Source organism: Lutra lutra, chromosome 10 (genome assembly GCF_902655055.1).
Source record: "Lutra lutra chromosome 10, mLutLut1.2, whole genome shotgun sequence".
NCBI lineage: Eukaryota > Metazoa > Chordata > Mammalia > Carnivora > Mustelidae > Lutra > Lutra lutra.
The window spans coordinates 44,825,446-44,849,870 of NC_062287.1; the positions used below are offsets into that span (position 1 = coordinate 44,825,446).

At 41.2% G+C, this 24,425-nt stretch overlaps 1 long non-coding RNA gene across 1 annotated transcript; it reads right to left on the reverse strand.

The window, feature by feature from the left end:
* Positions 1-3,627: 3,627 nt before the first annotated feature.
* LOC125078136 (uncharacterized) lies at positions 3,628-19,583 on the reverse strand. The gene is made up of 3 exons (XR_007120797.1): positions 19,488-19,583; positions 17,246-17,381; positions 3,628-3,775 (listed from the first exon to the last, which is right to left on the reverse strand). It is a non-coding gene; the product is annotated as an uncharacterized LOC125078136 (long non-coding RNA).
* Between the last annotated feature and the right edge of the window lie 4,842 nt (positions 19,584-24,425).

Below are 24,425 nucleotides of genomic sequence, written 5' to 3' on the forward strand. Positions count from 1 at the left end.
GATAATCTAGTGGAAGCAAATGCTATATTCCGAACATTAGAAAAGCACACTGTTGTGGACAAAGGAGAGGGTATTGGGATCTGCTCTAGTCTGCATGAAATTTCCCTAGTGATTATACAGTGCTTCTGCTTACTAAGTACTACCTTACCTTTGTCACTGCAACTTTCTGGTTTCCTTGCTAATAGGAAGAAAGGGCCCTAAAGAGCAGACATTTGAATTTTAGTCACTACAGAGGAATATTCCACAACATTACTTTGTTTTTGTTTTTTTTTTTTTAAGATTTTATTTATTTATTTGACAGACAGAGATCACAAGTAGACAGAGAGGCAGGCAGAGAGGCAGGGGAAGCAGGCTCCCCGCCGAGCAGAGAGCCCGATGTGGGACTCGATCCCAGGACCCTGAGATCATGACCTGAGCCGAAGGCAGCGGCCCAACCCACTGAGCCACCCAGGCGCCCCACAACATTACTTTGATACTTGGGTACACGGTTTGTAAATAGGTATCTTGTTCATTTGGAAGGGGCTGGATCGTGAAAAGCCTTATGCCACAGGTCTGGAAGTAATGGTGGCCAAAGAGTTTTCTCTGTGGAAGACATCAGGGAGTAAGGTTGGAGGCAGTGAGGTGAGCTCCAAGGTGATTGCAACACTACAGACCTGGAATAAGGCAGTGCCAATGAAGATGGATGGAAAGTAAGGGGTTGTTTCCAGATGCATTTAAGAAATATAACCAGGGCGCCTGGATGGCTCTGTCAGTTGAGCGTCTGACTTTTGATTTCAGCTCAGGTCATGATCTCAGGGTCATGTGATCAAGCCCCACATTGGACTCCTCACTCAGCGCGGAGCCTGCTTGTTCCTCTCCCTTGGCCCCTTCAACTCCCACCCCTTGCCGCCCTTGCACTCATGTGCTCTGGCTTTCAAATAAATAAATAAATAAATAAAATCTTTTTTAAAAAAGATTTTAAGATTTTTTAAAAGTCTTTTAAAAAAAGATTTTATTCATTTATTTGACAAGAGAGAAAGAGAAAGAAAGCACAAGCAGGGGGAGAGGGAGAAGTAGACTTCTTGCTGAGCCAGGAGACTGATGTGGGACTCAATCCCAGGACCCTGGGATCATGACCTAAGCTGAAGCCAGATCCTTAGCCGACTGGGCCACGCAGGCGCCCCTATATAAATAAAATCTTAAAAAGAAAAAAAGGAAATATAACCAACAGACTCAGTAATTCATGGAATGTAAGGGTGAAGACAGAGTCATAGCATGACTCAGGTTTAGAGTCTGGCTGACTTCCTGGTTGGTGATATCTCTAAATAAGATAGGGAAAATAGGAGGAGAAGCAGGTGGAATTTTTAGCTTTAAGCATTGAGCAGATAGACATGTAATTTTATTTCTCCCCAAATCTAAATATAGGCTCCAAGGGCAAATGCAAATGACAATGGTCTATTATTAGTGTAAGGGAAGAGTTAGTTCAAAAAATGGAGATAATTCTAATGTCTTGTTCTTTCAAAAGAGTCTTGTGTGAGCATTAAATAAGACAGTATGTGTGGAAGAGCTTGAAACATTATTGCACGGAAAATTGCAAAATGATATATTAATTTTGATTCATGAAATAAAAGATTGCTCTTGCTTTAAAAACCAGCCTTGATTTTAAAAATAGCATCATTTTATATGCAATTTCCCCCTTCTATGATTTTGAAAAAAAAAAAAAGTATGAAATGTGAAGAAAAAGATAATTGTGATTATAAAGGACTATCTTCTGAGACGCTCAGTCCCCTTTTCGAATGTAAATCAAAACCATCAATGTCCCAGGCGCCTGGACTCCATGGGTTAAGTAGGCGTCTTTGGCTCAGCTCTGGTCATGATCCCTGGGTCTTGGGATGGAGCCTCACATCAGGCTCCCTGCTCAGCGGGCGTCTGCTTCTCTCTCTCTCTCTCTGCCTCGGCCCCTCCCCCTGCTCCTGCTCTCTTTCAAATAAATAAATAAAATCTTAAAAACAAAAAGCAAAACAAAACAAAAAAACAGTGATGTCCCTACTTGAAAACACTATGACAAAAAGAATCAAGAAAGTTGAACTAATAATCAATATTCATCAAAGGCTTGCTATAGGGGCGCTTGGGTGGCTCAGTGGGTTAATTAAGCCTCTGCCTTCTGCTCAGGTCATGGTCTCAGGGTCCTGGGATCGAGTCCCACATCAGGCTCTCAGCTTAGCAGAGAGCCTGCTTCCCCCCCCCCCACCCCCTCTGCCTGCCTGTCTGCCTACTTGTGATCTCTGTCTGTCAAATAAATAAAAAATATTAAAAAAAAAAAAGGCTTGCTATATATAAGACACACTGCAGGATATGTTTCATTTAATTTTCACAACATCCTTGCTCCTCTATTTTACAGATGAGGAAGATGGGATGGAGAAATGAAATTACTAGCTCAGCACAGAGGTGGCGAGTGGTGGAGTTAGGTGTGAACGCACACAGCCTAGCTGTGTGTACTGAGCTCTTCGACCCTGTGCCATATGGCTTCCTACTGTGTCATCAACATGTTTATCCCTGGGGGGGATGGACCTGAGTAATATTCTTTATTTCTCTCTTTCTGCTTCTCTGTATTTTTTGGTAGTAAGCATACATTACGTTGAGGTTATGAGAAAAGGGTTATTCGAATTTAAAAAGCAATCAGATAAATGAAATTTATTTTAAATAGCCCAATTCTCATTCAGTTCCTGAAAAGAACACCTCTCTATCTAATTCTGATTTGAAGCATTAGGTATACTGCTATTCAAAGACCGAGTTTTGTCTGGTGTGTGGTTCATGGTGTGTGCTTAATTCTCTGAAAAATAGACGACGGTTATTGCCGGGTTAATTAACTGTCATTATCTTAGAGTCTGGACTATTACAGATAAATGTGCAGTTCTGAAATAAAACTTTAGCTGTCAAAGCCAGAGAAAAAGGAGTGTGGGGTTTTTTTGTTTTGTTTTGTTTTTAACATTTGTAACCTTTAAATTGTCTGAAAAATTGTTAATCAAGCTTAAGAAATTCTCTATTATCTATAAGTTAAAGTCAGCCCCACAGTCCCGAGATCGGATGTTTAAAAGAAATGAGAGGTTAGCCTCTTCGAAGTGCAAAACTGCCTTCTAATTCTCTTTGTGAGTATTCGGTTTTTCTCCTTCCCTGTTCATCTTGGTTTGTTATTGTATGATGTCTCAGGGGCATTACTTTGTTGGATGAGATAGTGCTGTTTTTGTTGGAATAAGGCAAAATCGGGATGTTTTTCTGTTGAAAGGATAATTAGATTAAATTACGTGGACTTTGCAAAACAACATGAGGCACTTAAAGGGAAACAAAAAACAAAACAAAACAAAAACCCTTTAATACAGGTTACGCCTGGATCCCCTGAACTTGACACTAATCCTCCAGTGGCACATATAACCAAGGCACAGAAAGAAATAGACTTTAATGCAAATACGCTTTATACAAAATTACTTGCTGCTTTTGGTTTGAAGATATGTATGTATTTAAAAGTGTCTGAGAGAACATTGAATAGGTTGAAGGTACATAGCAGTTTTTTTCAAGTGAATATGAGTAAAAAAAAAATGTGTTTAAAAAGGGAATAGGAACTGAATCAGAAACTGTACCTTCTGAATTTACTCCAAATTGGGTTCTTACTTTATTTTATTTCTTCAATAGAACAAAACGTGACTTCTGGTTCTTTGGACAAAGACTTGTTGGAGCTAAGTTCAACCATCCAGAAGGCTCAGAGTGAAGGCTGCGAGTCGAGGTTTTGATGAGTAACCTGTAAATGAATCAAAATCACAGGGATTATGTGCACATGAGTTTAAATGTGCAGAGGAAAGATACTCAGTTAAAAGCACAGGGGCATTCTAGGGGCACCTGGGTGGCTCAGCAGGTTAAACCTCTGCCTTCGGCTCAGGTCAAGATCTCAGGGTCCTGGGATCTGGGTCCTGGGATCGAGCCCTGCATCAGGCTCTCTGTTCAGTGGGGAGCCTGTTCCCCCCTCTTTCTTTGCCTGCCTCTCTACCTACTTGTGATCTCTCTCTCTCTGTCAAATAAATCAATAAAATATTTAAAAAAAAAAAGCTCAGGGGCATTCTAAAACTCAAATACTTGAAATACTTGAGATTTGAGGTATGCGTTAATGAAACCATGGCTATCCATCTCCAGAATAAATGTGATAATATGGCAAATGTGGAAATGTGGATAAATTTGTTTTTCCATTCAACATTTTATAAATCTTATGCCCATGACTAAGGATGCTAGAGGGGTACCTGGGTCGTTCAGTCAGTTAAGCATCTGCCTTCCACTCAGGTCATGATTCCAGCGTCCTGGGATTGATGGAACCCTCCATCAGGCTCCCTGCTCTTCAGGGAGTCTGCTTCTCTCTCTTGGCCCCTTTTCTCACTTGTTCTCTTAATCTCTCCCCCCCACCTCTCTCTCTCAAATAAATAAATAAAAATCTTAAAAAAAAAAAAAAAAAGAATAAGGACACTGTGTTAGTCAAGGTTCTCCAGAGAAATGAAACCAATATAGAAAGAAATAGAAAGAATTTGGGGGAGAGTTAAGGAACTGGTTCACTCAGTTATGGAGACTGGAAAGTTTAGTCTGCAGTTCAAGTTCAAAGGCCATCTGCTGGCAGAATTTCCTCTCACTTTCCGGAGGAAAATCTTTTGTTCTACTCAGGCCTTCAGGTGATTGGTTGCGGCCCACCCACATTATGGTGGGCATTCTTCCTTTATTCAAAATCCATTGATTTAAATGTTAATGTCATCCAAAACAAGCATCCAGAATTTTGTTTGACCATATATCTGAGCACCGCAGCCCAGCCAGATTGATACATAAAATTAATTATCACAGATGTCAAGTTGGCTGATTTTTGTCTTCTTGATAAAGCAATGCCATTTCAGGTGAATGGATAAAATCCACCAGCAAACTTTTAGAGCTGGAAAGGGCACAGGAGACCTTCCAATGGTACTTCTCAGTGGGGATGCAATTAGCACTGGGGGGCCAGAGTAATTTTTGTATGTGTGCCATTGCCCCAACCATGGAAAAGCATTTACTGCCCCTGACCCTAACCTCTGGTTGTAAATACCTCTCCCAATCAATGCACCAACCACAAAACCATCTCAAAGCTTTCCAAACACTCTAAGGTGGGCATAACACTCTTCACGAAGGATTATCCTCTACCTATCCAAGTATATTTGACAAGGTTACCTTTTTAGTATATCTCATATGTAGACGATTCCTCTTTTTTCTGACTTGACAGTATAATTAATCGTATCAGATTATTTCATAGTAAATAATGTGACTCTATAATTACACTACCTAAAATAGGTTTAAAATGAAAACTCTCATTGTATAACAAGTTATACTGTACAAAAATGGGTAAGGGTTTCAGTCATAAAACTACCAGGATTTGATTAAAAATGTATGTATTTTTGGTATTAAGCTAAAAGCATGGATAAGTTTAAAAAAAATGCAGCTTTGAAAAATTTTTGAAAAACAGATTAGTTGGGGAAGCATTAATTCAAAGCTTGTATACAGGAACATACTGAATGTGACCATCCGTTCTGTGTCCCTCCTGAAAGGGAGCATTTCTGGAGTGACAGTTAGCTTTATTTTGGTTAACTAAACCTCACTCTTTAGATATGAACTTAGATGTCACTTGCTTCAGGAAGTGGTCACAAGCAAGTGTACTTCATTGACATCTCCTATTCTTCTGCTCACAGAAATCATCCTCATAAACTATAGTTGGCCTTTCCACCTTCCTCACTGAACTGAAGGCTCTGTGAGGTTAGGAACTGTGTGAAGATTGTTTGCCTGCCTTTGTACTCTCAACATGGAGTCAAATGTCCGGCACATAGTAGAAGCTCAATAAATATGTGTTGGATCAGTGAATGAGGAGCAGCACAAAGAAAGCAAACTTCTATTTTTTTTCTTTTTTAAAGATTTTATTTATTTATTTGACAGAGAGATCACAAGCAGGTAGAGAGGCAGGCAGAGAGAGAGGAGGAAGCAGGCTCCCTGCTGAGCAGAGAGCCCGATGCGGGGCTCGATCCCAGGACTCTGAGATCATGACCTGAGCCGAAGGCAGTGGCTTAACCCACTGAGCCACCCAGGCGCCCCGCAAACTTCTATCTTTATTGAAAATTATGCACATTATTTTCCACTGTGAAGCCTAGGGAACAGTAATATTTTATCATCTGCGTGTGCTACCACTCCTCAGCATTGCACCCGGCATGCCTAGTGTCTCTCATGCTTTATAGAGGTATAATTTATATACAATAAAGTGCCTTCATTTAAAGTACACAGCTCAGTGAGTTTTGATGCCACCAAGACATAGAACACTTCCATCATCCCAAAAGTTCCCTTTGAACACATCTTCCCCTCTCCACCTCCAACCTAGGTAAACAGACTTGTTTCCTATCACTATAGATTAGTTTGCCTTTTCTAGAATTTTAGATGAATGCATATGTCATTTGCTCCTTTTTATTGCTGAGTATTTTATTAAATGAATATGTAATAATGTGTTTACCCATTTCCTATTGATGGACAATTGGGTTGTTTATATTTGGGGGTTATTATGTGAATAAAGCTGCTATGGACATTCATGGACAAGTCTTTGTATGGACATATTTTTAAATTTCTCATAGACAAATTGCCTAGGAGTGAAATTCTGGGTTATATGGCAAGTATATGTCTAACTTAATAAGGGACTATCAAACCATTTTCAAAGTGGCTGTAGTGTATTTTCATTGCCACCATCCACATATGAGAGTTCTATTTGTTTTACATGCTTCCCAGCAGTTGGTATTGTCAATCTTTTTAATTTTAGCCATTTTGGTGGTTATGTGGTAGTATCTTACTATGGTTTTAATGTCCATTTCCCTGAAGACTAATGACATTGAACACTCATTGATTATCCATGTATCTTCTTTGGTGAAGTGTCTGTTCAAGTCTTCAGATTTTTTTTTTTAAAGATTTTATTTATTTATTGGACAGACAGAGATCCCAAGTAGGCAGAGAGGCAGGCAGAGAGAGAGAGGAGGAAGCAGGCTCCCTGCTGAGCAGAGAGCCCAATGCGGGACTTGATCCCAGGACCCTGAGATCATGACCTGAGCAGAAGGCAGAGGCCTCAACCCACTGAGCCACCCAGGCGCCCCAAGTCTTCAGATTTTTAAAAAGTTATTTGCCCTTTCTTTTATTGAGTTGTAAGAGCTCTTTATACAGTCTAGATACAAATCTATTGGCTGATACACATAAAATGTTTTCCCTAGTCTTTTTTTCAGTTTTTTCACTTTCCTAATGATGTCTCTTAAGTAGCAAAAGTTTTTTTAACTTTGATTAAGTTCAAATTATCAATTTTTTTTTTTAAGATTTTATCCATCCACTTGACAGACAGAGATCACAAGTAGGCAGAGAGGCAGGCAGAGAGAGGGAGAGGGAAGCAGGCTCCCTGCTGAGCAGAGAGCCCGATGCAGGGCTGGATCCCAGGACCCTGAGATCATGAACTGAGCCGAAGGCAGAGGCTTAACCCCCTGAGCCACCCAGGTGTCCCCAAATTATCAATTCTAAAATGATTTCTTCTTTTTTTGGTTCTGTCTGAAGTCACAAACATTTTTCTCCTATTTCCTTCTAAAAGTTTTATTGTTTTAGCTTTCACATTTAGATCTGCACGACATTTTGGGTTAATCTTTACATATGATGTAAGATGAAGACTGGGGTTTGATTTTTTCTTTTTTTTTGCATATGTATATCTAGTGGTTCCAACACAATTTATTGGAAAGACTTCTCTTTCCTCATTGAATGCCTTTGCACCTTTGTCATAAATTAACTGATGACTAATGTGTGGTTCTTCTTCCAGACTTTCTATTTCATTGCATTGGTCTGTATATCTATCCGTTTCACCAGTACAACACTATCTTCATTACTCAAGCTTTACAGTAAATCTTGAAATCGGGTATTGTTTGTCCTGAACTTTGTTCTTTTCTTCATATGTTTCTTTTGTCATTTTAATGTTTATCCCAAAGATGATCTTAATTAACAGGACCCAAGCATAATCCTGCTTTCTTTCATATCCCCTGATGCCTTAAACCATCTGTAGAGCTACAGAAATAAAGGATCATGCTTTCCTTACTCTGTTATATCTAGCTTCTTCTCTGCCCCAGGAGAATACTCTATGCTTCGACCAGGAGACTTTTTTCACTTACCAATGGCTAAAACATGTGGGGTTTTCTTTATGATTTTACTTTTTTAAGCAATCTCTACACATAATATGGGGCTTGAACTCATAACCCTGAGATCAAGAGTCACATGTTCTACTGAGTCAGCCTGGCACCCCTAAAACTTATTTGTTTTTTAAAAAAAGATTTTAGGGGTGCCTGGGTGGTTCATTGGTTGGACTGCTGCCTTCAGCTCAGGTCATGATCCTGGAGTCCCAGGATGGTATCCCATATCGGGCTCCCGGCTCGGCAGGGAGTCTGTCCCTCCCTCTGACCTCTCCCTCTCATTCTCATTCTCTCTCTCTCTCTCTCTCTCTCAAATAAATAAATAAATTCTTTAAAAATTAAAAAAATTTAAAAATTAAAAAAGATTTTATTAATTTATTTGGGAGAGGGGGAGAGAGAGAGAAAGAGAGCATGCACGTGCATTTGAGTTGGAGGAAGGGCAGAGGGAAAGAGAGAGTCTCAAGCACACCCCACCCTGAGCCTGGAGTCTGCGGCAGAGTTTGATCCCTGGTCCCTGAGATCACGACCTGAACTGAAATCAACACTGGACGCTCAACTGATTGAGCCACCCAGGCGCCCCCCTAAAACCTGGTTTTAGGGGGGCGCCTGGGCGTCCCAGTGGGTTAAAGCCTCTGCCTTCGGGTCAGGTCATGATCCTGGGGTCTTGAGATGGAGCCCCACATCGGGCTCTCTGCTTCGCAGGGAGCCTGCTTCCTCCTCTCTCTCTCTCTCTGCCTGCCTCTCTGCCTACTCGTGATCTCTGTCAAATAACTAAGTAAAATCTTTAAAAAAAATTAAAAAATAAAACTTGGTTTTAATAGAGAATGTGGTAGGTCATGAGATGAATAAATGAGGTACTTATATACATGCTCGGGTTAACTGCAACAAGAGGAATCCTGTGCAATGTTACAAAAATTATTTTGGGATGAAAATCATAATAAATGGGCACTCCTGGGTGGCTCAGTCAGTTAAGTGTCTGCCTTTGGCTCAGGTCATGATCCCAAGGTCCTGGGATTGAGTCCTGCATCTGGGCTCCTTACTCAGTGGGGAGACTGCTTCCCCCTCTGCCTGCAGCTCCCCCTGCTTGTGCTGCCTCTCTCTCTCCCCCTCTGACAAATAAATAATCTTAAAAAAAAAGAAAATTATAATAGATGAAACATGTCCTTATTACCCATAAGCTTAAGTCTAAACTTGTTTACCCAGCATTCTTGTCTCATGAAGACTTCATATACGTGATGCTCCAGGAAAACTGTTCAACACCTGTGTTCTATAGCTTCCTCATCTGTATGCTCCGAGGCTGCCATCTCCTGAATGCCTTTACCCTCATCTCAGAATATCTCAATTTTCTCCTTCTACAAAGTTTTTTCAGTCTTCTCAACCAAAAGTAATTGTGCCCTCTCTAGATCTCTCATAACACTAATTTTTATCTCCGTATTGTATTTATCTTAGGAATACAATAGCTTACATTTATTGATTACTACGTGCCAGACATTGTGCTTAGTCCTTAACATACATTGTCATTTTTAATCATCATAGAAACATGATAAGGTAGACATTATTATGATTGAATTGACGGATGAGGAAATAGAGTCACAAAGAGATTAAGTAATGTACTCCAGGCCACATGATTAGTAAATTTTAGTGTTAAGATTCTAAGTTCCGACTCCAGGACTGATGTTCCTAACTAATATGCTGTTGTGTTCCAGATAGTGCCTATTTGAGGCAGTTGGGTGGCTCAGTGGGTTAAGCCTCTGCCTTCAGCTCAGGTCATGATCCCAGGGTCCTGAGATCAAGTCCCACATCCGGCTCCCTGCTCAGTGGGGAGTCTCCCTCTCTCCCTCCATCTGCCTCTCTCCCTGCTCATACTGTCTCTCTGTCAAATAAACAAATAAAATCTTAAAAAAAAAAAGGAAACAACAAATAGTGCCTATATTACTGGCCTCTCAGAAACTCTGGTACACTACCAAAGGCTATCAGTAGTCCTCTTTGCACATGGCCAACTAGAATACTGGAAGAAATGCTGAAGACTTTAACATTGCTTCAAGGTCCCACAGATATAATAAATTAAAATCCCTTGAACACAAAAAGATGTAGGAAGACAACCTTCAGTTCCTGAGGAGGATGCCCCAGACAGTATGGGAAGTTACGCTTTTCTTTGCCTCCTGATACAAGTTCTGTAAGGTTTTGAGTTGGCACAGTTGGTGTCACTAAAATAGCCTTCCGTTCCAGTCCTTGGGGAATTTGGTAAAACTTCTTTGTCAAGAAAAGCTACAAAATAGGAAGAGCTAGACTACATTTTGGTCTTTCTTTTTAAAAATATAATTTGTTTTGAATAATGAAAGTAACACATGTACATTTTGTATAATTTGGAAAATAACAAGAAAACCACGAAGAAGAAAACTCTTCTATAATTCCACCACCCAGAGGGAACCACCATTAATATTTGAGTCTTCTATTCTTATAGTCTTTTTTTTGAACCTACAACATGAATATACACATATTTGGAAAATGTAATGATACCATGTTATGGTTTTGTAGGCAATTTTTATAACAGCATATGGTGAATATTTTCCTAAAACATCATTTTAATGGTTCCATAGTAATAAACCATAGGTATAGCCAAAATTTAATTAACCACACCTCAATTGTTCAGCATTTAAATTGTTTCTGATCTTTTCATATTCATGCAAATATATGTTTATATCAGAGTATGATTATTTCCTGAAGGGGGGGAGAGGCTAAATCATTCATGCAAAGTTACATTTCACTCTGGTAAAGTTGTATAAGTTAACACATGTGGAGTTGGGTTCCTATTTGATGACTAAAAGATCTGTAATTCCGGGGTACCTGAGCGGCTCAGTTGGCTAAACAACATCTGCCTTCGGCTCAGGTCATGATCCCAGGGTCCTGGGATAGAGTCCCACATCAGGCTCCCTGCTTAGTGGGGAGCCTGCTTCTCCCTCTCCCACTGCCCCCTGCTTGTGCTCTCTCTCTCTGACAAATACATAAATAGAATTAAAAAAAAAAAAAAGTCTATAATCCCTTAGGGGCCAGATCCTAAAAGGGTTGCCAGAATTGCAGGGGCAGATCCCTCCACTGGGAGCTGGAAGAGCAGGGGTTCCAAGCAACAATGAGAAAATACATACCAAGCTTTTCAACTTTCATACCAGAACACTAACTTTGAAAAAAAAAAAAAAAAAGAACACTAACTTTGCCATATGTCACCTGTTTCTTGGTCTATACCTCAAAGTCCATGGATCAACAACACAAAATACATGTACTTCAAGTTCTCAACAGTGATGTTAGCCCTAATCCAGCTAATTAGCTGTGCCATACCCCCACCCTGGGCTGGATGATTTGTGGGCAGAATCCATTTCTGATTCATCCTGATATCCTCCATGCCTTCACACTCAATATTTTCTGAATGAATGAAATCAATTCTATTTTCTGTTTACTACCTTAATTGACTTTTTTAGGGCCTTTCAAGAAGGTAAGCTCCAGAAGTTATTACAGGGATTGTTACTTTACCTGCGGTGAGAATAGAATTGGACCAAATGAAACCATTTTGACAGGTTGGAGCTTCTGGGTAGAGATCTCTTGCCCAGGCCCACTAATCTATCTAAGCAAAGAAATCTTGAAATAATCATGCTCAAACCCGCATTTGAAATCTATTCAATTGCAACACACTTGTATAACTTGGTTTTATAGTATATATATCAAAGTTTTAAAAAAAATCCCTGTTCATACCAGCAGGAGAAATTTCAACAAGATTGGGGTTGCAACTTGGTGACCAAGTTCTATTCTTTCAGGTCAAATTCCAGTAAAACAGTTTTCATTATCACAAGATGGATTATAGCAAAAAATTTTCCAAGCTTTTATAGACCCATAATAATAATGTTCTGCCAACATCCACTATAATATAGAAATGTTTTGTCAGGTATGTACTTATCTCTAACACTCATTTATGCCACGCTCCTGAGAACCACATGGAATCTCCGTCACAGCCAGTACATTTGCATAAAGAAAGAAGATTATGTGGGGTAGAGCAAGGCCTTAAGATGTCCCATAGTTTTCTCTCTAATGAGTTTAGTACAGAAAAGATAACTATATCGTTTCTGATGCCTTTTTTTTTTTTGAAGATTTCATTTATTTATTAGAGACAGTGTGTGTGAGCAAGAGAGCACAAGCAGGGCGCCTGCGTGGCTCAGTGGGTTAAGCCGCTGCCTTCGGCTCAGGTCATGGTCTCAGGGTCCTGGGATCGAGCCCCACATCGGGCTTTCTGCTCAGTAGGGAGCCTGCTTCCCTTTCTCTCTCTGCCTGCCTCTCTGTCTACTTGTGATCTCTCTCTGTCAAATAAATAAATAAAATCTTTAAAAAAAAAAAAAAGAGAGAGCACAAGCAGAGGGAGCAGCAGAGGGAAAGGGAGAAGCAGACTCCCTACTGAGCAGAGGGCCTGATGTGGGGCTCAATCCCAGACCCCGGGGTCATAACCTGAGTAGAAGGCAGAGGCTTAACCCACTGAGCCACCCAAGTGCACCATCTGATGCCTTTACTATGAAAGTCCCGAGTGCTTGTACCCTTATGCAAGCAAAGAGTTAATGTTTCTTTGCCTGTGAATACGAAAGGATGGGGTTGGGGTTTTAGACTAAGTGTTAATAAAGACCGGAATTTCAAGGTGATGGGTTGTTTTTTTTTTAACTTCTCTGAGCCAGTGTTTCCTACTGTGTCAAAAGCAGGGGAAAAGTGAGAATTGCAGGAGGCTGATTGTACTAGCATCATTTCTTTCCTACTTCTGTTTTCCTGGCTTTGCTAGTCGGCAAATCATAAGAAATTTGGAGCCAGCATGGTGGAATGAAGATCTGTGGTATTTGGGGAAGACTAGCATTGGGGAAGACTATTTCTGCTATTTAAAAACTGTGAAACCAGGCACCTGGGTGGCTCAGTGGGTTAAGCCTCTGTCTTCGGCTCAGGTCATGATCTCAGGGTCCATCGTGCTCTCTGCTCAGCGGGGAGCCTGCTTCCCCCCCTCTCTCTGCCTACTGCTCTGCCTACTTGTGATATCTGTCAAATAAATAAATTTTTAAAAAATCTTAAAAAAGAACAAACTGTGAAATCTTGGGTTAAGTCATTAAATGAGCTTAAGTTACCGATACTATGGAACTCTGATAACATCTGCCTTAAGTAGCTTGTATGATTGCAAGTAAGACAAAATTACTTGAATCCTTGTTGTCCAGTTTATTTAATTTTCAAATGTTCATGAAAGGCCTTTTCTTCTTTGTTTGGCTCCTTTTCCTCCACCTATTACATATTTGCTCCCATTTCTTAGAGTTCTGCCATACCTTGCTTTTGTTGTATCAGTGAATATGTAACCCTCAGGTGACCTATTCTCTTCTCATAGCTTCAGCTATGAAATATATGTTGATGTCCGCTATTGGTGTGTACCACTCTTGTTGAACTTTAGATTTACATATTATACTGCCTATTGGAGATGACCATCTCAGAAGGTCAAGGTCAAGTTTGGCCCGCATATAATTTTAAAACTTTGAATTAGTTCTCAAAATTTCAAAATTGAAGGAGGTCTCTGGTTTGCCTGGAGAGAGCAAAGGCATAGCGGCATTGAGGTCATGTTCTGGCAAAGTAAAATCAACCAGTGCCTGGGGCTGCTCATCCCCATAGCTGGACACAGGTCACCTCACACCTCACACTCCAGTTCACCTCAGGCCCTACCCAGCCAGCTGTACTCATAGTAGGTATTTGAGTTTGCCACCTTGCAAGTTAAGGAATTAATTAGATGGATGAAAGAATAACCCGATGGAATAATTAAATGGATTAAGGAATAACTCAACGATCATGTGGCCAGGACCGAAATTACCTCACCTGACCACGAACTCCTTCGGGCGTGTCTGAAAGAGTTGATGTGCCTCTGCTTGGATGCAGAGCTCAGTATTTATGAATGTCCATAAGTAGAAAGTATTTGCCTAAAGACCTGCAGTGAATTCCTTATAGTTTACTGATTAGGTTGTGCGCTTTTTCATACATATGTCTCCTTTTGCTTAAAATACCCTCTTCTTCCTAATTCATCCTTTTCTCTTAGCTCATCCTTCAAAATTTAGCTTCCCGGGAAAACTTCCCTCATCCCCCAAACTGATTTGGTTGCACTTTCCCCCACATTTCTGTAGAATGCTTCTTTTATCGTAGTCTCCAATTATAGATTTTGTTCTAAAATATGTTCTGTGATCTTTTATTCAAACACGATTGGGAACTTCTTGAGGGCAGATTACGTGTTGAGTTTTATTCCTATCCTATAGACCTCTTTTCACTTCCTCATAGAGGTCTCCTTGTATACCTAGTGTCAGGCATGCAGAAGGCTTGCAACAAATACTGGAAGGATCAATGATTGAAATTCTCCATTAACAGACTGTATCTAATTTGCTTTCTGTTGCCCTGTCAGCAATAATTTTGTCAGTGGTGGTATATAGATGGACCGGGTCTGATTTATTACCTTAACTGATCAATTTATTTACCGTTTGTGCTGGAAAGTGTTTTTTGGTTTTTTTTTTTTTGATATGCTAAGTGTTGGAGAATAGGAGAAACAAAGAAAGTGCAGGTCTAAACTCTTAAGTCTTAAGTAGGGCCCAAAGTTGTTAAAAGGCTCCACTCCTCTCTTCTGGGAAAACACAGTGCCAGAATATTTAATTTAGCTACACATTCTCATGAGCATCGTAACATCTGATTATCAAATAAATGACGCAGAATAACATGGTATTGGGCTTACATAAAGTGGGGAGGGGACTGCTGTAATTACTAAGTGAAGACAGACTGATGTCATTAATTTGCCCATGTAAGGAGTTAGTGGGAAATAAATTGAGATGAAATGCAAGGGTAACCTAATAACTTATTATTACCTTTGAAACCTTGGTTAATATCATCATTACAGTCTACTTATTAACTGTATATACCCCTACATTTACATCCTTAAATTTATTCCCACCCTTGGTATCACAGAAAGATCTTTGGTTTTGTTTATTCCTGCCGCAGAGCTCCTAAAACCCTTGGAATTCCTTGGGATAAGAGTGATAGGAGTGTCTTTTAATGAGGCTAGTCTTGGCGAGCCTCTAGATAGCTTTAGCAAGGGGAGCCAGAAAGACCAAGCCTAGTTTAGTAGCTTGGAAATTTCAGCCCTACCTCCTGAGAGGGGAAAGGGGCTGGAGATTAAGTATAATCGCCAACACCCAGTGATTTAGTCAGTCATGCCTACGTAATATAACCTCCATTAAAAACCCATCAACAACAAGGTCCAGAGAGTTTCCAGGCTGGAGAACACCTCTAAGGGCTAGGGGCATGGCACAGGGACAGAAGCTCCTGCGCTTGGGACCTTTCCAGACCTCATGCTATGTACCTCTGCATCTGGCTGTTCATTTGTATCCTTAATAGTAAACCTGTGAATGTAAATAATGTGCCTTCTTAAGTCCTGTGAGCCATTTTAGCAAAACGTCCAACCTGAGGAGAGGGTCATTTATGTCTGGTGGATCCAAAGCACAGGTGGTCTGGGGCTTGTAATGGGCACCTGGAAGTGGAGGCAGTCTCGTCAGGGCTAAGCCCTTTCACTTAGGAGATCTGATATTAACTCCAAGGAAATAGCACCAGAATTGTTGGTCACCCAGCTGGTGTCAGAGGTAGGTAGTGTTGGGAAAGACATCGGATATGTGATCTCAGGAGGACAAAACCTCTCATGCCCTTAATCGTTAGATTGATCACATCAGGCTGATCGTTAGCGGAACTGCTAAGTTACTTTAAACGGTCCCTTTAAATCTGTATGTCAATTCCTTTTCCCCATTGCCTTTCATGCAACATTATTCTCTTGCTCCACAAATATTAAAACCCTGTTATACGCCAGACCTATGCTGGGACCTAGGGAATAGTGGGAAGCAAAACCAGATATGAGTCCCCACTCTCAGGAGCCTAGTGATAAAAACAGACATCCATCAAAGAACCACATATATATATATAGATTTACAACTGTGGTAAATGCTGAAAGTGAGAGGTATAAGATGCTCTGATTGTTCTCATCAGAAAAAGTATGACACGCTTTCCTAAGGAAGCTGGAATCTAAAGACCTGTAGGAGGAGAACTAAGTGAAGGTGTGGGAGTGGGCAAACTTAGACCTTGCTTCTTGCAAAGTCTTCTGAGACTGAAGATTCTTTTTCTTCTCCCTCCTCTTTCAGCACCCTCCTCCTCTAGATTTCCGCCCGCACCCCCAACAATTTGGCTTCTATTAAGAGCCTCTCAGAATATACCCAGAACAGCATCAGAAGAAAACATTTCATAAGGCTTCTTTAAAAAAACAAACAAACAAAAAAAAAACAGATAACAGCATTAGACACTCAGTAAAGAAAGGCCCCTAACTTCTCATAATTGAGCACAGTACTGGTCTCCTTATCAGTTTCCTTCTCACTTCTCAGGAGGACCCCCAACTGGATGTACCTGGCTTTCATCCAGCTAGGGCCTCAGGGATTGCAAAAATTCCTAATAGAGCTATGACCCAAGACTATTGGATGGCAGTGGGAGCAACTTACTTTGCTGAGTGGAGTCACAAGAGATTTAAAATAGGTTTTGAAGGGTGAGGAGGAGAGGGGATGGCAGGAGAAGGGAGCACCCACAAAGGCACAGAGGAGTAAAAGAACACATATCTGCAGGGACTGAGGGTAGTTTGGAATTCTCTTAAGTAAGTCAGGAAAACATCATAATAACATAGTGAAACTAAATGCACTTTCTAAAAATACAAAGATCAAACTTCAGTGAACTCTAAAAGTCCCATAGGCAGCAGTCCTCATTTCTCTAACATCCTTGGTAAATGAGTTGTTGCTACATGTATTAATCTAAACATTTGCAACAGTCCTAGGTTCTAGAATCTTTAGTTCAATTCCTTGGAATCTGTGTATTTTCCTGGCATACCTTATTTAAATTCTTTCCCATTTTTTTTTATTGTCTTCCAAGTGTTACCCTTCTTTCTTGCTTACCATGTAGAACAATCTTTGTCAGATGATTTCCATCTTCCCAGACCGTGATGTAGTTGACTAAGAGTTTCTTTGGCATAGCTCTTTCCTTTTAGTTGCCAGACTGGAAGCTTCTACCTAAAATGGCACATGGCAAGGGCTAGAGGAAAAAATATCAAGAAAACAGGTTCAGCCTATGAAGAGAACCAGCCACCGAAAACTTCCATTAGGAACACATCTAGAGGGGAAAACAAATGTTTCTGCAGTACTTTTTTTTTTTTTAAGATTTATTTATTTGACACAGAGAGAGAGAGACAGTGAGAGAGGGAACACAAGCTGGGGGAGTGGGAGATGGAGAAGCAGACTTCCCACCCAGCAGGGAGCCCAATTCTGGGCTCTATCCCAGGACCCTGGGATCATGGCCTGAGCTGAAGGCAGCCCCTTAATGACTGAGCAACCCAGGCGCCCCTCTGTAGTATTTTGATTAAATAAGTTGTATAGTTCTGTATTGTTACATCACCAGGCAAATATTCCTGTGTGTGCCCGTTTTCAATGAATAAAGAAGGCAAACCTTTCTTAAAATTGAGAATGTTGCAGAATGTTTCCATTTTGTGTGACGAAAGGAGGCATCAACAGGTCTTAGCACACATCTGATGCTAGGGCTCTGCAGTGCAGTCTCAATGCTATCTTGTTTAGTCAGCTATCGGGAGCCTAGATGGGGAGATGCTCATACAGTTTCATCGTGGTGACAAACTCGAGATGGAACCCACTCCCTTGATTCTCTGGAGAGTAGTCTTGTGGTCATTGAGGTCATTAACAGCCACGTGGGACTTGAACCCAGGCTGCTGATCCTTCATCAGTGTTCTTTCCACAGCAGGCTGAGATTCTTGTGACCTTTCTCTTCCAGTCCTGTTTCTCTTCTTTCTGTCTTCTTTCTTTTTCAACAGTGTGGTTATCTCTGTTCTTTGAAAATGGGTTGTTTGAAATCATCCTTCAACAATATAACTCAACATTTAACAACGGATCATCTACTGCACACTAGACCTTGATACTGTGGTAGGCATTTGGTTGAATAGAATAAGATAAGCAATGTAGAGATAACTAAAATACAAAGGAGAATACAGGAAGGCTTTGTAAACAAGTTCTACAGGATTTCAGAGCTGGGTGTGGGGAAGCTGGCCTGGGACTTGGGCTTTTAATGAATGGAAACGATTTTCATGAGGAGATGAGGGCCCAGGGAAGGAAAAGAATTCTAGGTAAAATGAAGAGCAATAATAAGGATAAAGAGGAAGGGAACATGAGGGAGAGATGTCAAGTAGAATATGACTAACAAAGTACTTATATTAAAAGAGAAAATGTGAGACAAGATGGAAACATAAACTGCGCTGTTTAAGCAGCTAGCAAGGAGGACTTCCTATCATAGAGATCAGAGTCGCTGAAATACGAGAGGATAGAAGCCGCAGTCAGATGTCTCCTGATCAGGCTAAAGACAGGTCACCTAGAAGCAGGCTGGAAGTGGGTGGAAGAAGGCAAGCAATTAACTAAGGTTGCTGTTAAGATGGACTGTGTGGACTGAAGTCAAGAGGGAGGCTGAGACTCTTACTAGCACACTCCTACCTCTAGGGGGTGCTCAAGGCTTCTGTCCTTCATTCCAAAGAAAAAGGAACTCAAGTGAATCTAGAACAAAATGGAGATTTTATAGAAACTTCTGCGGGAGATTGTGTTGGAGGAAGAAAGTCATAAATGGGGGTGGGCTGAGAAAATATTTTCCCCATCAATCATCTCCGGGGATCCTTAGCTTTGTTTAGATCTTGTAATGTACTTATCTTTTCATCTCTTCTCTGCCTTGTGTTTGGTGTCTGCTGGGACATTCTGAGTCAGAAGGGCAAAAATATCACTGGGGAGTCCACATCGTCCAGCTCGATAGGATCTGGAGCCAGCATGAGCTGGCAATAAAGATAACGGGCAGAAAGCCCCAGTGTCCTTTGTACATATGTCTGGTGGAAAGCCTGTAACAGCTCTGTGCATGATTCAGGATCTGGTCAGATTGTTCCCACGTAACTGTAATAAGATGTGCATCTGGTATGGTCACATACGTCACACTAGTCACTGGGACTTTAGAGGCAGGATCTCAATGGGCAGAATTCTTGCTGAGAGAGTTCTTGCTCAATGCTTCAGCTACTGATTACCAATAGGCAGAGACAAAGGGCTATTTCTGACACCAGAAAAGGTGTCCTTGAGAGGCTGAGAATGCAAAGGCACCTACCTGCTCCGTGGTGCAGCTCTGTCCTTCATGATGAGGGAGAACCTGCTTTTGGCCAGGATTCACTTCTGGGACCAAAACAGTCTCATCAGCAGAAGCCTGGAATTGGAATAAATGCAAAGCCAACTGTGAGGCACACACCTTCTCTAAAATGAAGGCTATCTTCTTGGACAGACTCGGTCCCACTTAATTTAGGAGTGAGAAGCTGGAAATGCCAAGAGTGATGGCATGAATCTAGGACCCTGGAGAGATGTTTAACCTACAGGAGTGAAGAGGCCTGTGAATGACTTACAGGAGAGAGATGACAATACTGTAAATTCTTAGTTTCACCAGTTCACAGTGGTGTTTAGGTGCAAATCTATGGGAAAGCAGGCAGCCTACACGGGTGTAGAACTTACCCTAGCTTGTGGGTGTGTCAGAGAGGTATAATTTTAACCCTATTTTTTATTCATATATTCAGAAAGCATTTTTTTAAAGGTTTTATTTATTTATTTGACAGAGATCACAAGTAGGCAGAGAGGCAGGCAGAGAGAGAGGGAGAGGGAAGCAGACTCCCTGCTGAGCTGAGAGCCCGATGTGGGGCTCGATCCCAGGACCCTGAGATCATAACCTGAGCTGAAGGCAGTGGCTTAACCCACTGAGCCACCCAGGCGCCCCCAGAAAGCATTTTTAAAACCATCTTCCATGGTCCAGTTATAGGAGTTACATTATTATTCTAGCATGCCATCTGATATTCTTATATGAAGGTGCATGTGTTCTGGCCCAACAAATCTTTTATTCTATTATTTAACGTACTCTAACTTTCTAATTTAATAATAATTTTATTTCATTATCAAATCCATAAATAACTAATGCAGAATATTTGAAGACACAAAAAACACAGTGTAAAACAAAAATTAGCCGTAATTGTATCAAAGATAATTTTGGTGTATGCACTTTTACTGTTTCTGACTATATATGTGCATGTTTTAAAATAAAAATCACCATGATATTTACACTGATTGTAGATTTTTCTTTCTACTGACTAATGAGTATTTGTGAACTTTTTCAATGTCAGCAAATGATTTACATCAAGATTTTTTTCTTTATAACCTTTTTTGTTTTTTAAGATTTTATTATTCGACAGAGAGAGAAAGATCACAAGTAGGCAGAGAAGGAGGCAGAGAGAGAGAGAGAAGGGGAAGCAGGCTCCCCGCTGAGCAGAGAGCCTGATGCGGGGCTTGATTCCAGGACCCTGAGATCATGTCCTGAGCCAAAGGCAGAGGCTTAACCCACTGAGCCACCCAGGCGTCCCTCTTTACAACTTTTTAAATTTTAAAGTATTAATTAGCTGTACACTGTTGTGAACTTAGAAAATGGAAAAAAAAATGCCCAGAAGGAAGTCAGTCATTGAGAATCCTATCATTCAGAGATTAATTGCTTTTGATATTTTAGTCTATATCCTGGCAATCTGTTTTTAAAAGTTCTATAAGTAATAACTAAATGTATTCTCACTATAAAGTTTCAAATGATACAGAAATATTTTACTTTTTACTTTGCATGTAATAAAAATCAGGTCATTGTTTCTTTGAGTAAACTTTTGTCTGTATTTATCTGTAAATGAAATACAGAAAAGTCTGAAAGGAGGCATAAATCACTGGGCTGAAGTCAAGATGTAAGCAGGGCCACTCTCCCAGAAGAGGGCTCTATGGGACACTCTGTCTCTTGCCTCTTCCAGCTTTTTTTTTTTTTTTAAGATTTTATTTATTTATTTGACAAAGAGACACACAGCAAGAGGGAGAATACAAGCAGGGGAGTGGGAGAGGGAGAAGCAGCCCTCCACACCCTTGCAGAGCTTGATGTGGGGCTCGATACTGGGACCCTGGGATCATGACCTAAGCCAAAGGCAGACACCCAACGACTGAGCCACCCAAGTGCCCCAGGCTCTTCCAGCTTTTAAGACTTTCAGCATTCCTTATTTTATGGCTGCGTCACCCTAATCTTCAAGGCCAGCAGCTTCAAATCTCTTGTGTTCCAATTCCTATCACCTTCTTTGATCTCTCCATCAAATCTCTCCCTGCCTCTCTCTTAGGAAGACCCTTGTGATTGCATTTAGAGCCCACCAACAATCCAGGATAATCTCCTCATCCTTAACTTAATCACATCTACAAAGGTTCTTTTTCCAAATTAGGCAATATCTGTAGGTTCCAGTGAATTGAGCGCCAGTATTCAGCCTGCTAGACCTGTCATCATTATGTGGGGACGGAGTGCTGTGAGTCAATAGGAAGAAGGGAAAGGGGAGACTGTTCTAAGGACACTAGCCCTAAAGCCCGTTCCACTCCTGGGGGGTAGGGGGAAGACACATGATAGCCGGAGTCATTGGATCAAGAAGAAGTTAAGTTGCTGAATGGTCAACTGAGAATGTGTCTGACATGGCAGAACTAGGACTGGAGCCCACAGTGGAAGTTCAAGGCCAGAGCCAGAGGCACAAATGGATCAGAGGACAGGGGAGGAGGCCATAGACAGGAGCCCTGCCAGAAAGATTCCTAAGCTCATCATCAGCGTGAGAGAGGTAGAAGGACTCAAAAGATGGGACTTTGGTGCCACAGGGAATTTTCCGTGTTCACAATCCATCCTCTGACTTAATACCTGCTATTGACTGTATTCTGCAAATTAATCTTTTCTATAAACCTGTTTAAAGTGACCTGGTAAGGGGTTGAGCCAGACCTGCCTGTCTCCTCATGAATACTCAGAGTGTGTGGGAGGGGAAGTAAGCTGATGGGATCTTTAATAGGTGATTGGTGACTAGCCCGGAGACCTTACAGAAAGACTATACCAGACGTTAAGTGTTTCACGGAAACACCCTTCTAAGGGCTGAGTCTGTCATTCTGACTAATTGGGGGGCTTACAGAGATGGTATATTTTTCTCTGAGAGGCTAGAACATTTCGGAGAGCTTGAGTAGATGAACGTCTGTTGAGTGTTGGTAGTGGGTGGGGACCATTGTTTCAGCCAACTCTCTTCACCAAGAGCAACCGTAGTGGAAGATCAAGCTTTAATTCGAAAGTCTTCAGAGATGACTGGGCTGGATTTCCCCAGCCACATACAGGAGAAGCCTCAAGGAAGAGGAAAGGGAGAAACACTGTGGTGACATGGAGGCCTTCACCCAGTTCTCGCCCCTGCTCTGGGCATTTCCTCCACTGTGAGCTGTGCTCTTGCTGCCCTCAAAGGGCCTCAGCTATTTTCTGAGTAAGATGGAGAAAGTGTTTGATGATTAAGTGGAGAGAGGGTTGAGCTGGAACAATGATAGGCCTCATGTTGGGACATTCCAACCCTGAGAGAGGAGGGGGGCTGAAAACCAGTGGGAGGGGAGAGAAGGAGAACACATATGACCCAGAGTAGGGCATTTCTCCCCAGAAATTGATAGTTCATATGCACAGATATTAGTCATTTAATAAATGAATCTTGTAACCCTCTTCCATGAGGGTATCAGTAAAAACTATACTAATAAATTCAGATGCCTTAGGGTTAGGCATTATGCTTTTCCTTTTCCTGGAGTTCTTTTCTCCCCCTGGAAAACTCCTCATCCTTCAGCATTTAAACCTCCAATATGAAGTTCACCCAACACTTCCAGATTCTTAGCACCTTTCAATTCTTACATCCTGTGGGTCTTCTTTATTCTGGTGATTCAGTAATGTTCTTGAGGAAGATTTTCAAATTCTATATATCTGAGTCCCACCCAGATTTATTAAATTAGGTGGGACATAAGCATTTGCAGTTTTTAAAACTTAAAATGGTTCTAATTCTGAGGCTGAGAACCAGTGAACTATCGCATCATAAGCACAATATGAATTACCGGAGTATAAAGACTGTACCGCTTTCATCTTGTTTCCCTGCCTCGTAGTGTAAGGGCCTACTTAGCCAGAGCTATTTCAGCTTGGTTAAACAGTGATTTTGTCGTTTATGCAGTAAAACTTAAACTGACCTTGCCCATCCCCCCCCCACAGGGGAACTTACTTAAAAGCAAGTCCGAGAAACCAGTAAAATATGGTCGACCAGTCCCTGATAACAGAGCCCAGACTACAAGGACTAGTCAGGCTAAGTGGAGACATCCAATCAGTACAGTGCACATACTATCTCCCTGACTACCAAAGAATGTGGGCCCCGCCTTTTGGGCGCCCATTCTGACCAAGGTGATAGGCTAGTTCAAATATCTACTATAGAGTGAACTGTAATTCAATTGGCCACCTGTGTGTAATTCAATTGGCCACCATGACCTAGCATGACTATGCAACTTTCTCTGTGTGTTACAATCTCATTGGCCACCTGTGTGTGGCCAGGCTCAACCACATGGCCTTTGCCCTATAAAAGTTAGTCTGTAAGGCTGGGAGGGGTCACTCTCTCTGTAAGAGGCGGCCCCGACCAGTCGGTTTGATTCTCGATGCTTGGCGCGAAATAAAGCTTTGCTTGACCTTCGCTTTGTATCAGTCTCGTTCCTTTGATCACGGACCCTAACAGTAGCATGTTGTAAGTACTCAGTAAAATTTCTTGAATTTATTGAAAGAATTAGACAGCAGAGAGAGCTGAAAAGTATATGATGTGGCAGAGTAAGTTTAATGAAGGATGTGTTCTAGGGCAGGGCAGATCAGGAGTGCTGAGAGTCCCTGGCATTGAATGAGGTATGAGCCCAGAAGGGGAAGCCTAGAGTGAAAGATACTAAAAGAAGAAGTGGGTATCAAAGCCCAACGTGGCCTAGTCTACATTCCTTTGACATAAGATTGCTGCACAGCTGGAATGGGATCACATTTTGAATAACCTACTCAGGACTGTGGGATAGACATTGTATCAGGTACCCTTAGTGGGAAATAAGAGATGCTGACAAGACGGACTTTTTTTTTTCCTTAAAGATTTTTATTTATTTATTTGACAGAGAGAGATCACAAGCAGGCAGAAAGGCAGGCAGA